At 39.2% G+C, this 12,594-nt stretch overlaps 1 protein-coding gene across 8 annotated transcripts in view; it reads right to left on the reverse strand.

Moving 5' to 3' along the window:
- The window catches only part of Enox1 (ecto-NOX disulfide-thiol exchanger 1), a 521,454-nt gene that overhangs the window by 330,297 nt on the left and 178,563 nt on the right, over nucleotides 1-12,594 (reverse strand). The window contains exon 1 of one of the 8 annotated variants that reach the window (XM_078015931.1): nucleotides 7,272-7,290. The exons of the other annotated variants lie outside the window; for them this stretch is intronic. The gene's annotated coding sequence lies outside the window, so the exon portion shown is untranslated. Of the gene's footprint in view, nucleotides 1-7,271; nucleotides 7,291-12,594 lie in introns of those variants that run through there. 8 annotated transcript variants of the gene reach the window in all.

Consider the following 12,594-nt stretch of genomic DNA (forward strand, 5'->3'; position numbering starts at 1 on the left):
AATTACTCAGTTGGGTACAGTTTCCTAAAATGAAAAGGACTTTGATAGCAGTGAATGTTCAATGTATAGAAAAAAGCATCCTGTGGCGAGTTCTCACTGTATCATGAGACATAAATATTAGTATTTTTTCCCCTAAACCCTTAATCATTCCCATTCTCTTTGATGCTCCTAGAAAAACAAGTGAGCAATTAAAAGAAGTTTCTAGGCTTACTGGTCCAGTTTTCTCTTTTAACTCAAGAACAATTTTTCTTTTCTATTATGGAACAAAAAGACAAAAGGAACATTTTACAGAGATTAATATCATATAAGGTTAGGCTTTCCCTTAAGGCTGCAGTATTTTCCTACTTGTTGAGATGATGGTGAATACAGACGCTATTTTAATTCTACTACAACTTTTGTTTTGTATTTGTAAAGTTTAATCGAAAATATTCTTTTTCTGATGAGTTCAAACCACTTTACTAGAAATCTGTCAAACTTCATGGTAAGTTAGAATGATGAGCTTGCATCAGAAAATTTGTTTAGAAAGGTCATAGCTGGCAAATTCAGCAACAAAAGAAAGCAAAGCTCTCCCAACATCTTGAAACATTCATTCATTCATGATTAATTATTTTGTTCAGTAAAACATTTTCAGGAATTTAAATACAAGGCTTAGGTATGATGATAATTATATTAAAGAAAGCTCCACAAAGGTTCTATCCTCCAAGAACTTGACAATCTAAGCATATATGTTAGTAACACAACACTTAAAACATTCAACAATATTAGAAGATGTAAACTATAATTCAAAGTAAAAGTCAACTGTCACAATTACCACATATGGTCATGTGCCAAAGAATGAATACACTAAGATTAAAGGAAATTTCTACTGGCAGAGGTTATTAGGAAGAGACACAAAGGACTAGCTAGCTAGATGTGATTCAAGTAGGTGGAGAAAAGAACACTTATTCTCATGGATGGAGAAAGTTTGAACAGGCAGGTGCAAGTACACAATGCCATGCAAAGAGATGGCCCTGTGGACATGTTGCAGTCCAGGGGTGGGTCCTCCCCAAGAGCCAGGAAAACTGTGTGAGCCTCAAGTCAGGAGAGTTTTTCCTTAAGATGGGAGAAACGTGGAGAATCAGGAGAATGTACATTCCATTCCCTCATCCAGAAGGACTGGGGGAATTGAAATGGCAAAGGAAGGGATGTGACCAAGAAGTGATGGAGGTGTGAACCTGGGTAAAGAAGCCTGAGGCCATCAGGAAGCTTGCCTACCACAGCAATGAGGTTTCAGAAGATGAGGAGCAAGTCACATCTCCAAGGAGGGGACAGGGGGATAATGGCTCTTTTTGTAGCAACTCCCTGACAGGTTCAGGAATGAGTGTGTGGGGGGGGGCCTCCTGTCTGGGAGGAGCAAGGATGGCAGAGATGAGAATCAGGTAGCTTTGATCTTCTACTTCTGAGTGAAATCAGAGGTCCCGCTGGGTCAGGAGCTGCACACAGTGCTAGGAACAGCACCTCACCGGCCTCTCCCATCCCTGGCAAGGGTAACATCCTAAGATACCTTAGAGTCAAACCTGCCAGATTCCAGCAACTTAAGGAGGTGAGCTGAAAGTAGAGATTCATTTTGAGACTGGAAGCATGAAAAACAGGAATGGTGAGAAACAAGGCATAGGGAGATGTGTCATTAGGAGGCCACAGGTTATACTAAGTATTAAACTGACGTTCTTCTACCCTCACACCCTCTCCTGTCTTCTGAAGTTTAAGTGAATTTATGTCCAGTGCCCCACTGTGGGAAGTCGCAAGAAGAAAGAAAAAAAAAGAGCTGGTGTTGATGGGAGAAGAGCCCGTCCGCAAGAGCCCTGCCATGAAGGATGCTGAGGGGAAGGCTGCCCCAAGGTGCCCTCTGGGAGCTGGAAAACCAACCCAGTGCAGAGCTGTCCAGAAGGCAGGATCTGCAGAGTTGGGGACCTCTGGGGAGACCACAAAATATCTATGCCAGGCAAAGAGTGTCCAGCTGACAAATGCCTTTTCCGCCCGGCAGAAGCACCTTTCTGCCGACAGTTTTTTAGCAGTGAGGCTATCAGCTATCGTGTTGATGACAGGGCTCCACTGGCTGAAAGAATTTTGCAGTCTCCAGTCTGAACAATTCCTCTGGGTGTCCTTGTTCAAGCAGCAGTTAATTTGAAAACAATTAGCCGGCCACTCACTTCTTTGAGGCACAGCAAGGTTGGACAGGCTGTCAGGCTGGACGAACATCCCGGAACAACACTCTGAAGGGGCCAGAGCGTTTCCAGGAAGGATCTGGGTTTGTACTGGTGTCAGGAGAAGTCCAGCACTCCTAACCTGATGATAGTGAATCACTCAGCTATTTGCCTTAGTTGCTAGGGCATACTTTATTTTTCCTGTGACAGGGAGATCCTTTTACCTTTCATACCAGATAGACCGACTATTCATTATTTTTCTTTTTATCATTTTCCACTCTTCCAGGTCAGGGGCAAAAATAGATCACATGGCAAATTACAGATGGGAAATCAACAAAAGATAGAGATTAAAGAGAAACATATTTTTATTAATGAAACTCTTAGGTTGGTGTTTCAAAGTAGCAGACGTCCATTTACCAGCTGACCAATGTAGTCTTGAGACTGATATTCCTTTCTGATCAAAGAGCATTTCTTTTCTTCCACTTACATCCTCTCCCATACTTGGTCCCTTTAAGGAAGACAAAGACAATATAAGAAAACTCTTCTCTTTCTCACTCTTCTGAAAACTTGTCCCTCTTCTCTGAGAACTATTTGGCTTCCATAACTAAGAATGCAATAAATAGGGCAAAAATATGTTACTAGAGACTCTCTCAGTTCACTGCAGTACTCCTTCAGCTAACTCTGGCAAATTCACACACATCTGGCCTGTTGGCACATCTATGCAGAATTCAGCTGTGCCAGAACATGGATGAGAAGATAGCTCTCAGAGAGAAACACGCCCCTGCCTGCTGACCCCCAAAATGTGCAAAGGTCATGGGCCACAAATATAGCCCCTGAAAATACGGGCCCCCTTATTTAGTGCCTTTGTACTTCTTTTGCATTTTCAGTGCTCAATTATCTTCTTAGAACTGGTTTTATACCTTGGTTCTTTATAAACTACACCGGATCCAGTACTTGGTTCACAATTTTACTTTGTGTAGGACACAGAAGACTACAAAATTCAGACAGATGTGGAACTAAGTCTATGGCCCCAAACTAATGATTTAGACTTCAATGTCTCTCAGGAAGCTAAGACAACTTCTGAAAATGGGTATTTAAATATACTTCCTCTATTGTTTTGAAGTATGTACATATATTATGCCAAATCATAACTATTCAAAGCTGTGAACATGAGAACAAGGGCTGCAGAGAACTTGTGGATTTCTTCCCTTTAACTTCATTGCCAGAGGTGCTACAGTAGAGAGGAACCACACAGAACAATGGTGGAAGGGGGTGTCATAAAGGAGCTTAGAAAAAATGTATACATTCATAACCCACTTGAATAAAAGTGTGAAATAAGATATGTCAAGAACTATGTAATGTTTTGAACAACAATAAAAATTTTTTTTTAAAAAAAAAGAAAAACGTATACAGTTTGTAACAAAGAGAACTTCAATTTCCAAAAGAAATTACAACATGCCAGAAGCATGGACTATAAGAAAAAAAATGTCTAATTATCAGGTTAAGTAACTTTTTAGAAATAATAAAACAATGTTCTTTAGTAAAGTACTTTATGTATTCCCTATGGTCCATTCCTAAAAGTAATATATAATTAAACTGCAAGTTTCAACCAGTTAAAAAACCTAAGCAAGAAATGTCAGCTCTCTCTCATCACAGTCCCACTTTCTAGAGATAAGGACCAGAAACTGTTTCATGTACAGCCTTTGCATATACAAAAATGTGTATCTGCATATTTACACATGTGAATATTTTATGATACATACTTAAACTATATGGAAACACATTTTTTATCCAGAGGAGCTTATACTATGTATGATATTCATATATCATTATTCCGCATAACTGGCATAGAATGGCAACATTGTATTCTACTGAATAGGTACACTAACAATATCCATATACCTATCAGTGTACTTTTTGATTAGTTCTAAGTTTTGACTACAACAAAAAATATAAAATATATTTTCCTGTATTTGAACTAAAACACCACCAAGAAATATTTTCTCCATCTACAATCCTTCAAACAGCATGACAGCTTCACACCATTACTGAATAGCATCAACTGTCTTCAACTGATAATTGAAAAATACTGTCCTATTTTAATTTTGTTTCCATCACTAACATCATTAATGTTTGTCAGCCACTGTATTTTTTGAACTGTCCATTTATATTCTTTCCATATTTTCTTCTATTGAATTACCTTTTAATATAAATTTATTTATTTATTTATTTATTTATTATGTGGTGCTGAAGATTAAACCCACTGCCTCACATTGTGCTAGGCAAGTTATCTACCACTGAGCCACAACCCCAGCCCATGGATTATTTCTTTTTAATTGATTGATACATATGTGCCTCTTGTTTAACAAGGAAATTAGTACTCATCTCTTCACATATCGTATCCTGCAAATACTTTTCCTAATTTTCCATTTATCTACTGGTGTTATGGTTTAGATATGAGGTATATCCCAAAAGCTCATGTGTGAGACAATGCAAGAAAGCTTAGAGATGAAAGGATGGGTTATGAGAGCCTAACCTATCTGGTGCATTAACCTGCTGATAGGGATTAATTTGGTGGTAACTGTAGAGAGGTGGGGTGTGGCTGGAGGGGGTGGGTCATTGGGAGGGCATGCCTTTCAAGTACACATTTTGTGCTTAGTGAGCAGAGCTCTCTGCTTCCTCCTGTGATGTCCTGAGGGGCTTTCCTCTGCCACACTCTTCTGCCATGACATTCTGCTTCATCTTGGGCCCATAGATAGGAGCTGGCTATCTATGGACTGAGACCTCTGAACCATGAGCCCTCCTCTAACTGTTCTTATCAGGTCTTTTGGTCATGGCAGCAAAAATGCTGACTAAAACAACTGGCTTTGCTTTGTTCAGGAGTGGGACAGTCTCTAGAAGAGAAGGCATTTTAGACAGCGCATTAGTAACTGTAAAACAGGCTGCATGCTGCCAGCCAGGAGGTGTTCTGATCAGGTGTTCATGCTTGTCTTAAGTAACAAGGTCACAGGACTAATTAGTGAAAACTCCCTCAAGTTTCACAAAGCCACAGAGGCCTTCTGTAATGCCTTCATCTCTCCTGGCAGCAGCTTTTCTTATTCTCAGTAGGGATTCCCACCCCAGAGTACTTGCACCTTTTCCTGGAAGCTGCTCAAAAGCCACTCTTTTATTTGTTGTCCTGCTTCTTGACTTACAATTCTTGGAGGGACAGAACAAAGTATGTAACCAAAAGGCAGATCTAGAGAATTATTATTTTATTGTTGAAAAAATTCAGCAACTTCCTGGGATTCCTTTTGTATCTTCAACAGTGTTTACCTACAGCTTATATTCTAAGATCCTGCATGCTCCCTCTTATCCTCATACCAACTGGGGGATGCTCTGTGTAGGGCACTTACTGTCCTTGCCACTGGCATGCACCAAGTGCCAAGGCACCAGCCCAGCCAACAGAGAGCTCCCCTGTGCTTGTGCAGATGAGCAGATGGGGAGGCGGAACATGTCCTGGAGCCTGGTCCCTGAGCAAATCCTGACCCTCCATGCAGGTGACTATATTACCCAGGGCTGGTGGATAACCTCTCTGGCCTCAGATTCCTTATCCATAAGATGTGGACAGATACAATATGTTGGAATAATGAAAGCAGTAACATCAGAGGACTGCTATAGTTGAAAGAAGTTATTATACAGAGCAGTGCCTGCATACATGTGGCATTTTATGCCACTGGCATGCACCAAGTGCATCAGCAAGTACTAACAATCATAGAAAAGGGAGCCCCCAAGGAGCAGTCAAGAAATGCAACAAGAGGTAGACAGAATTTTAGTAGGAGGCCTAAAATAAGCACAAGGAAGTTTTGTGTACTTTCCAAAGTAGGAGAATGCCTTAACAGAAAAACTGTGGACTTCAGGGACTGTGGAGGCACAGGGTGAGTACATCTAGATAGCTGGGAATACTTAAAAATGTAGATTGCCAAAGAGTTAGCCTCTCAAACATCTCAGACTCTTTCTGTTTATTTAAATAAGATAGTGTTTACTTATTCTTTGCTCTCAATTAGTAAACTGAATCAGCTGTTACCAGAGAAGTAGCATTAATTCTTAACTTAAGAAAGTTATGTTCCAGAAGTTTATCTCCAAGGCAAATATTTGAAAAGAAAAGCTGCCCTAGAGGATGGACAACTTTCCAGGCTGGTCTCTGCAGGCCCTGACCATGCGTGCTGTGATGGGGAAGCAGAGGCACTGCTGTCTGTCACATCTTGTCACTCAGTGTGTGTCTGATAAATGCCCACCACCAGTCCCTTCCAAGCTCTAAGAGAGGGGAAGGTGAGGAAAAATCAGCAAGGTCTCTCTTCTCATAGGGCTTCTGCTAGTGTGGGGAAGCACAGGGACAATGGACACAGCATAAAAATAAACAGCGAAGGAGAGGACTTCCCAAAAACAAAAGAGGTGCTGTCATGGGACAGGCTGCTCTGAGGAAGTGACATCTGGATTGAGAGCTGAATGATGAGATAGAAGATAAGTGGCAGGACGTCCCAGGCAAAGGGCCAAGCAAGAGCAAGAGCAAGAGCAAGAGCAGGCTGGGAAGAGCCTGCTTGGCAAGTTCATAGAATGAGAGGAAGGCCGGCCAGCCAGAAACAGGGAGGACCCAGGGAGCAAGCCAGGGACTCAGGTTCTAGGCCAAAAGGAATTCTGAAGTCCAGCTTTGAACATGAAACACACATCTCCCCCTTCTTTCTGTGGGCTGAGAGACGTAGTAGAACCTTAGTTCACAAAACAAAAATGTGTGGGCCTGGGGCCACATGGATCCAGAGTGGGACCTTGGGATCCCAAGAGCTAAATGGAGGACACTGAAAGGCTTGGGTGTGGAGTCACCAAAGGGTTTACAGCTCCAGTACCCACAAAGACACACTTTGGGGACTGGGGGATTTCCATCCATTGTTAGCAGAATCTTCCTTATTTTTTTTTTTTTTTTTTTGTCTGTGAGCTTCCAAATTAGCACACTAGTCAAAATCACATGGGGATGGCAAAAAAAAAAAAAAAAAGAAAGAAAGAAAAAAGAAAAGAAAGAAAGAAAAATCCATGGGCAGGGTAGGCACATACCAAGACTAGGAGAACTAGGAGCTGCTGGCACTTCATCAACCTTTATGCTAGAAAACAAACAGACAAATGAAAACATGACATCACAGTAAATGTCCCTTAGGATCACTGAGAAGTAAAACCACCAACTGATAGAAAATGATTCTCACCTGTTATAGCAATTTTAATGAGCTTTTCAGTTTTATTTGTTGGCCTTGTTTTTAAATGCTTGATCTTTATAACTACCATACATATTACAGTAGCAAAATAACTTGTGACTGATGATAATTAAGAATAGGAAGTTTAAGAAATGTCTGCTTTCCTGAGCCAAGTTTTAAATGTTTTTGCTACAAAAATTGTGTTTTCTTATACAGATTCTGGATATAAGTAAGTTGCTCTGGGGAGGTTAGTGTTTACATTTTTTCCCCATTTGTTATTAATTAGCATGAGTTAATATGCTCATTTGTATTTGACACTAGATTTTTTGAAATTTCTCAATGAGATCATAATGCTTTCTTGAAAAGCATGATAATTCCATGGTTGTGAGGGGTAAAACTCAAATGAACTTGGCCACAAATTCTAGGCATTTTGAAGATTTCAAGTATAGTCATCATAAGGCAAACCATCAATGAATGCCTAGGCCAATGAATTTTACTTGCTATATCACATGAACTCTATTTTACTAGTACTTCTAAGGAATATGGGCCCCCCAGGGTAAATAATGTATTTTATTTCTGGATTTGGACTATACAAAGTATTATTTTCTCAATGTCAACACTGTGTCTATGTTTTGATAGAATTTTTTTAGTACATTTGCAATAATACAGAAAGAACACTGTTTATTTGTGAAATAAACTGTGATTTATGAAGGACAAAAAGCTAAGGCTAGAAGATCATGGAACTACCTGGACTAATATTAACAAAGAAAAGAAAATTATAAGATGCTGTCCCCACTCTCAGAAGGCAAGTTCTATGCTATGGTTTCAAAGTTAAATGGCCTTCAAAGGCCCCTGTGTTAAAAGGCTTAGTCCCCACAGAGGCAAGAGAGGTGGTGGAGCCTTTAATAGGTGGAGCCTAATGTGAGGTCTATAGGTCACTGGGTGTGTGCCCTTGAAAGGTACTGTGGGACCCTAACCTGTTCCTCTCCCTGGACTCCCCACCTTGTGATGTGAGCAGTTCTGATCCACCACATACTCAGGCCATGAGGTGCTGTTTCATCAAAAACCCCAAACAATGGGGCCAATTAATCATGGACTAGACCAAAACATAAACCATAACATAAAAACTTTCTCTTTATAAATGAATTTATCTCAGATATTTCATTAGAATGATGTAAAGCCGGGGCTGGGGATGTGGCTCAAGCAGTAGCACGCTCTCTTGGCACGCGTGAGGCCTGGGTTCGATCCTCAGCACCACATACAAACAAAGATGTTGTGTCCACCAAAAACTAAAAAATAAATATTAAAATTCTCTCTCTCTCTCTCTCTCTCTTAAAAAAATTTAAAAAATAATGATGTAAAGCCCACAGTATAGGTCTTTGGCAAGTTTAATATTTTACTGAACTATATTTGTATTTTAAATGTTCATGGATGTGAAAGTGCTTTGCAAATTATAAACTAGTGTAAAATGTAAAGGTATGTGATTATTATTTTTGGAGTTGGTTTACTTTTTGGCAATTCTTGTGGCTAAAGTCCTGCCTATTATTATTTTTTCAATGCAGCTCCAGACCATCAAAAATAAGAATAAGCTGAACAATCTGACCTTTTAAAAGGAGAGACAACCAATGGAAAATGTCACTCCATCCAATAAATCAATTTGTTCCTTCAAAATTTGAATAAAATGCCTTTATGCCAATTCTGATTGGTCCCTCCACAAACTTTTTAAAACTCACTAAAATGGATGGAGGGAAAAAACAATACAACTAAAACCACAATTAGTGGCCTGAAAAGCTTGGAGTAAAAACCAGGTCACAAAATGCTTAACAGGAAGGTATCAGAACATATTCATTACACTTTGAAGAGTTAGCAAAATAACATATTTTTATACAATGTCAGCATCAAGAGCTTTTTCTCCGAATCAGCATTTATTTTTTAATCTCATTTTACCTCTATCATTGTTTTTTAGAAAAGGTGATCTCCAGCCTGATGAATTCGATCACTCTCCCTTTTATCTAGCGTTTCTATATAGCTTTAAATATTTAATGTTTTAAAATGAACAAAAGCATATCCAATAAATATACTGCTTGCCAAGAGGCATTTGTTAAAAATTTTTTTTAATTACTTGAAATGATTAATGTAACTCTCAAAGATCATTTTACCTCCATTTTGAATGAGAATCACAAACATTCATAATTTAAAGGAAAGGTACCAAGGTACAGAGAGGGGTTTTTGCAGAGGAGGGATCATTGCTGGATCTAAGACTACACTGCTCCCTCCCCACTGTCTGCAAGAATGAGATACAGAATGTATAAATTAGATTTGTAAATCATGATAACATGAGTCAGGGTATGATCATGTAACTTTGAATATCTTTGCATTCAACAACCTAGAAACCCCAAGCTTGATAGTTATTGAATCGCACACATATGCCTTTTCCTTGCATTTCGTTTACAATAAACTTTATGGCAGAATATTTCAATTTGTGAATTCTAGCCAGACTGCTCTCTAATGAGACTACAGCCTGTTTGGGTTTTAAAGCTTTCTGACATTTAAAGAGGTTTACTGTGTGGGTCTCTAAAAACCACAGAAAAGTGCCCTGCTACAAAAAATGTGGACCTATTATACTTTCAAATCATAATATGAAAAATCCCTAAGCGATGAATCTTTCTTTGTGATAGAATAACACTCTTTTCTCAATTCTTTGACAAGTGGAACTGTTATTTATAAACTTGAGTTACATAGGGTAGTACATAACTAGTGCCACAATATTTTGATAAAAGATGTCAGACAAATGATTTGTGCCCAAAGACTAATCCAGAAGCCATTTTCCCTTCCCAACATAAGAGACCTTCTCCAGCAGCACGCAGGAAGCAACACACTGCCTGTTAGAACAACATTCATTAAGAACACACAACATTTGACTTAAAATTTTAGCTATGCCAAAGAAGAGCTGTCTTCAGCCATTATGTCAGCTGCCCCCAGAAGAAAGCCAGAGAGTCTCCCGGCCATTTCCATCACTAAATGAGAGAAAAAACGTACTTTAACCAAACCAACGTCAGGCTGATAACCTCCTCCCAGAAATACCATTAGACTGGCCCACTCCACTTGAACTTCTAAGGGTCAAATCGATCACAAGTTGAGAGAAGAAAGCTACACAAATCAGATACCAAGCTCCAAAAAAGTACACATCCCCGACACAGTCACCATTCTTTCATCTCGGGCAGGTCCTAAAACTCCAGTGCTGTGTTTCTCTTGGTCTGCCAAAATTCAAGTTCTTATACTAATTTGTTGTTTCGTGCCTATTAGTATAATTATTATTTTCATCTCCTCAATCAGTAAGTTTTTAAAATTCACTCTACTGACGCTAGGTAGAAGAAGGCAAACAGATTTCATTTCAAAGCCAATAGCTTATCTATCAGTACTGGCATCCAGAGGTCTAACAAGGAGAATTGGGAGGCTGGGCATACTGGGAAAGCACAATCTAATGACTTCATGTTGTCCGCCACCCATGGGTGCAGGCCAGTCAAATCCCCAGAGCTTACAATATGTGTAGAAAATCAATAAATATTTGTGTTTCAATATGTTTCAATGAATGGTTTTATGAAATACGGCTGAGGTCTCTTTGGAAAAGAAGCTTTACAAAAACATAACAGATACTAAATAGCTGTATGTCATTAAATATGAATATATTCCTTCTTTCATTCATCCATTCACTCACCTTTCATCTGAAATACTTCCAACAGCCTTTCCATTTATTTATTTATTTATTTTACAATAGAGTGCATTTTGACATATTGTACACAAATGGAGCACAACTTCTCATTCCTCTGGTTGTAGAGTTGCTCCAGGTTGTACATGGTGCAGAGTCGCTCCATATAATATAAATACACATATATAACATATGTATATTATTACCCTATATGCACATATAATCATATAATCATATGTGTATATAGGGTAACAATGTCGTCAACAGCCTTTCTTAAAGGGTTTTCCTGCCTATAGCTTTCCCTCTTTCTCAGTCACACTGCTATGAAACTAGAGATTTAAAAAAAAAAAAAAAAAGGCCTCCAATTCCTCATTTGAGAGATGAAGGTGTTCATGTGGATAATTTCTAAAGTCCCTTCCAGCAATCCTTAAACATTTGTTTGCTTTGTGTACATGTGCATATCAGAGAAGTAGGAGGAGCAAAAGTCAGACATATCTTAGAAGCTAAAGGAAGAAAGGATGCAGAGCAGGAGTAGGTGATTGACAGTGACAGTCTAGTAAGGAGAAAGTTCTCCTAGAAATACAAAGAGACTTTTGGCTTATCAAGAGCATATCCTGATGGATAAATGAGAATTGCTATATATAAACAAAAACATATAGATACAAGGATATCCAATACATATAAATATAATAACAAAATAGAAAATCAACCTTAAAAAAAAAAAAAAAAACTCTCGCATTCCACCAGCCCTTCAATGCTTACACAAGCTCCCCTTCCCCACTAGGTTATAAGATTTTGTTCCTCTGGACCTATACTTTCTGGGGTGGGGGTGATGAATAACCAGAAAATGATTAAAACCTATGCTAAAAATTGTTTGGATCAGAGAACAAAACTTTGACTTAACCAAGCTGAGGACAATAGTATATTATTTTGCCCTCTTGCTCCTTGGACAGCACTAAGACCTTAATCCAGCATTCCATACACCACAGGGCTTAAGTGTGGAAGGTTCCAGGATCTAGTGCAATGATAGAAAGGATGATCCAGGGCAGTCACAGCACTCCTGATAATCATCTGATTATCAGTGAGCACCTCGGGGATCAGAGTGGAAAAAGCAATTTTTTTTTTTTCTGCTGTTGTAAACAAACATCTCACTCAGCCTTGCCCTGGATTCTTCCACAGGAAATCTCTGCTCACCTGCCTTTTGAGACACACAAGGTCTCCAACAGCCCTCTCCAGAGGGAGAGGCAGGATGTGTTTTGTGCAGTGCATCTGTTGCCATGTGCTCCACTGTGGCAACCATGATCCACAAGGGCATAGCTGATCTACCACAGCTCTCGGCTTCAGTCCCTCTGGAATCTATCTCTGCTGTTAGAGGGATAATTATCTGGTTATCCCTGAGGCCAGTTCTCACAGTTTTCACATAAAAATCACCTCTTGCATAAGACATGAAATTTAAAATCATCCCTTCATAGATATCAAT

The sequence above is a fragment of the Ictidomys tridecemlineatus genome, chromosome 6 (genome assembly GCF_052094955.1).
Source record: "Ictidomys tridecemlineatus isolate mIctTri1 chromosome 6, mIctTri1.hap1, whole genome shotgun sequence".
Taxonomy (NCBI): Eukaryota; Metazoa; Chordata; class Mammalia; order Rodentia; family Sciuridae; genus Ictidomys; species Ictidomys tridecemlineatus.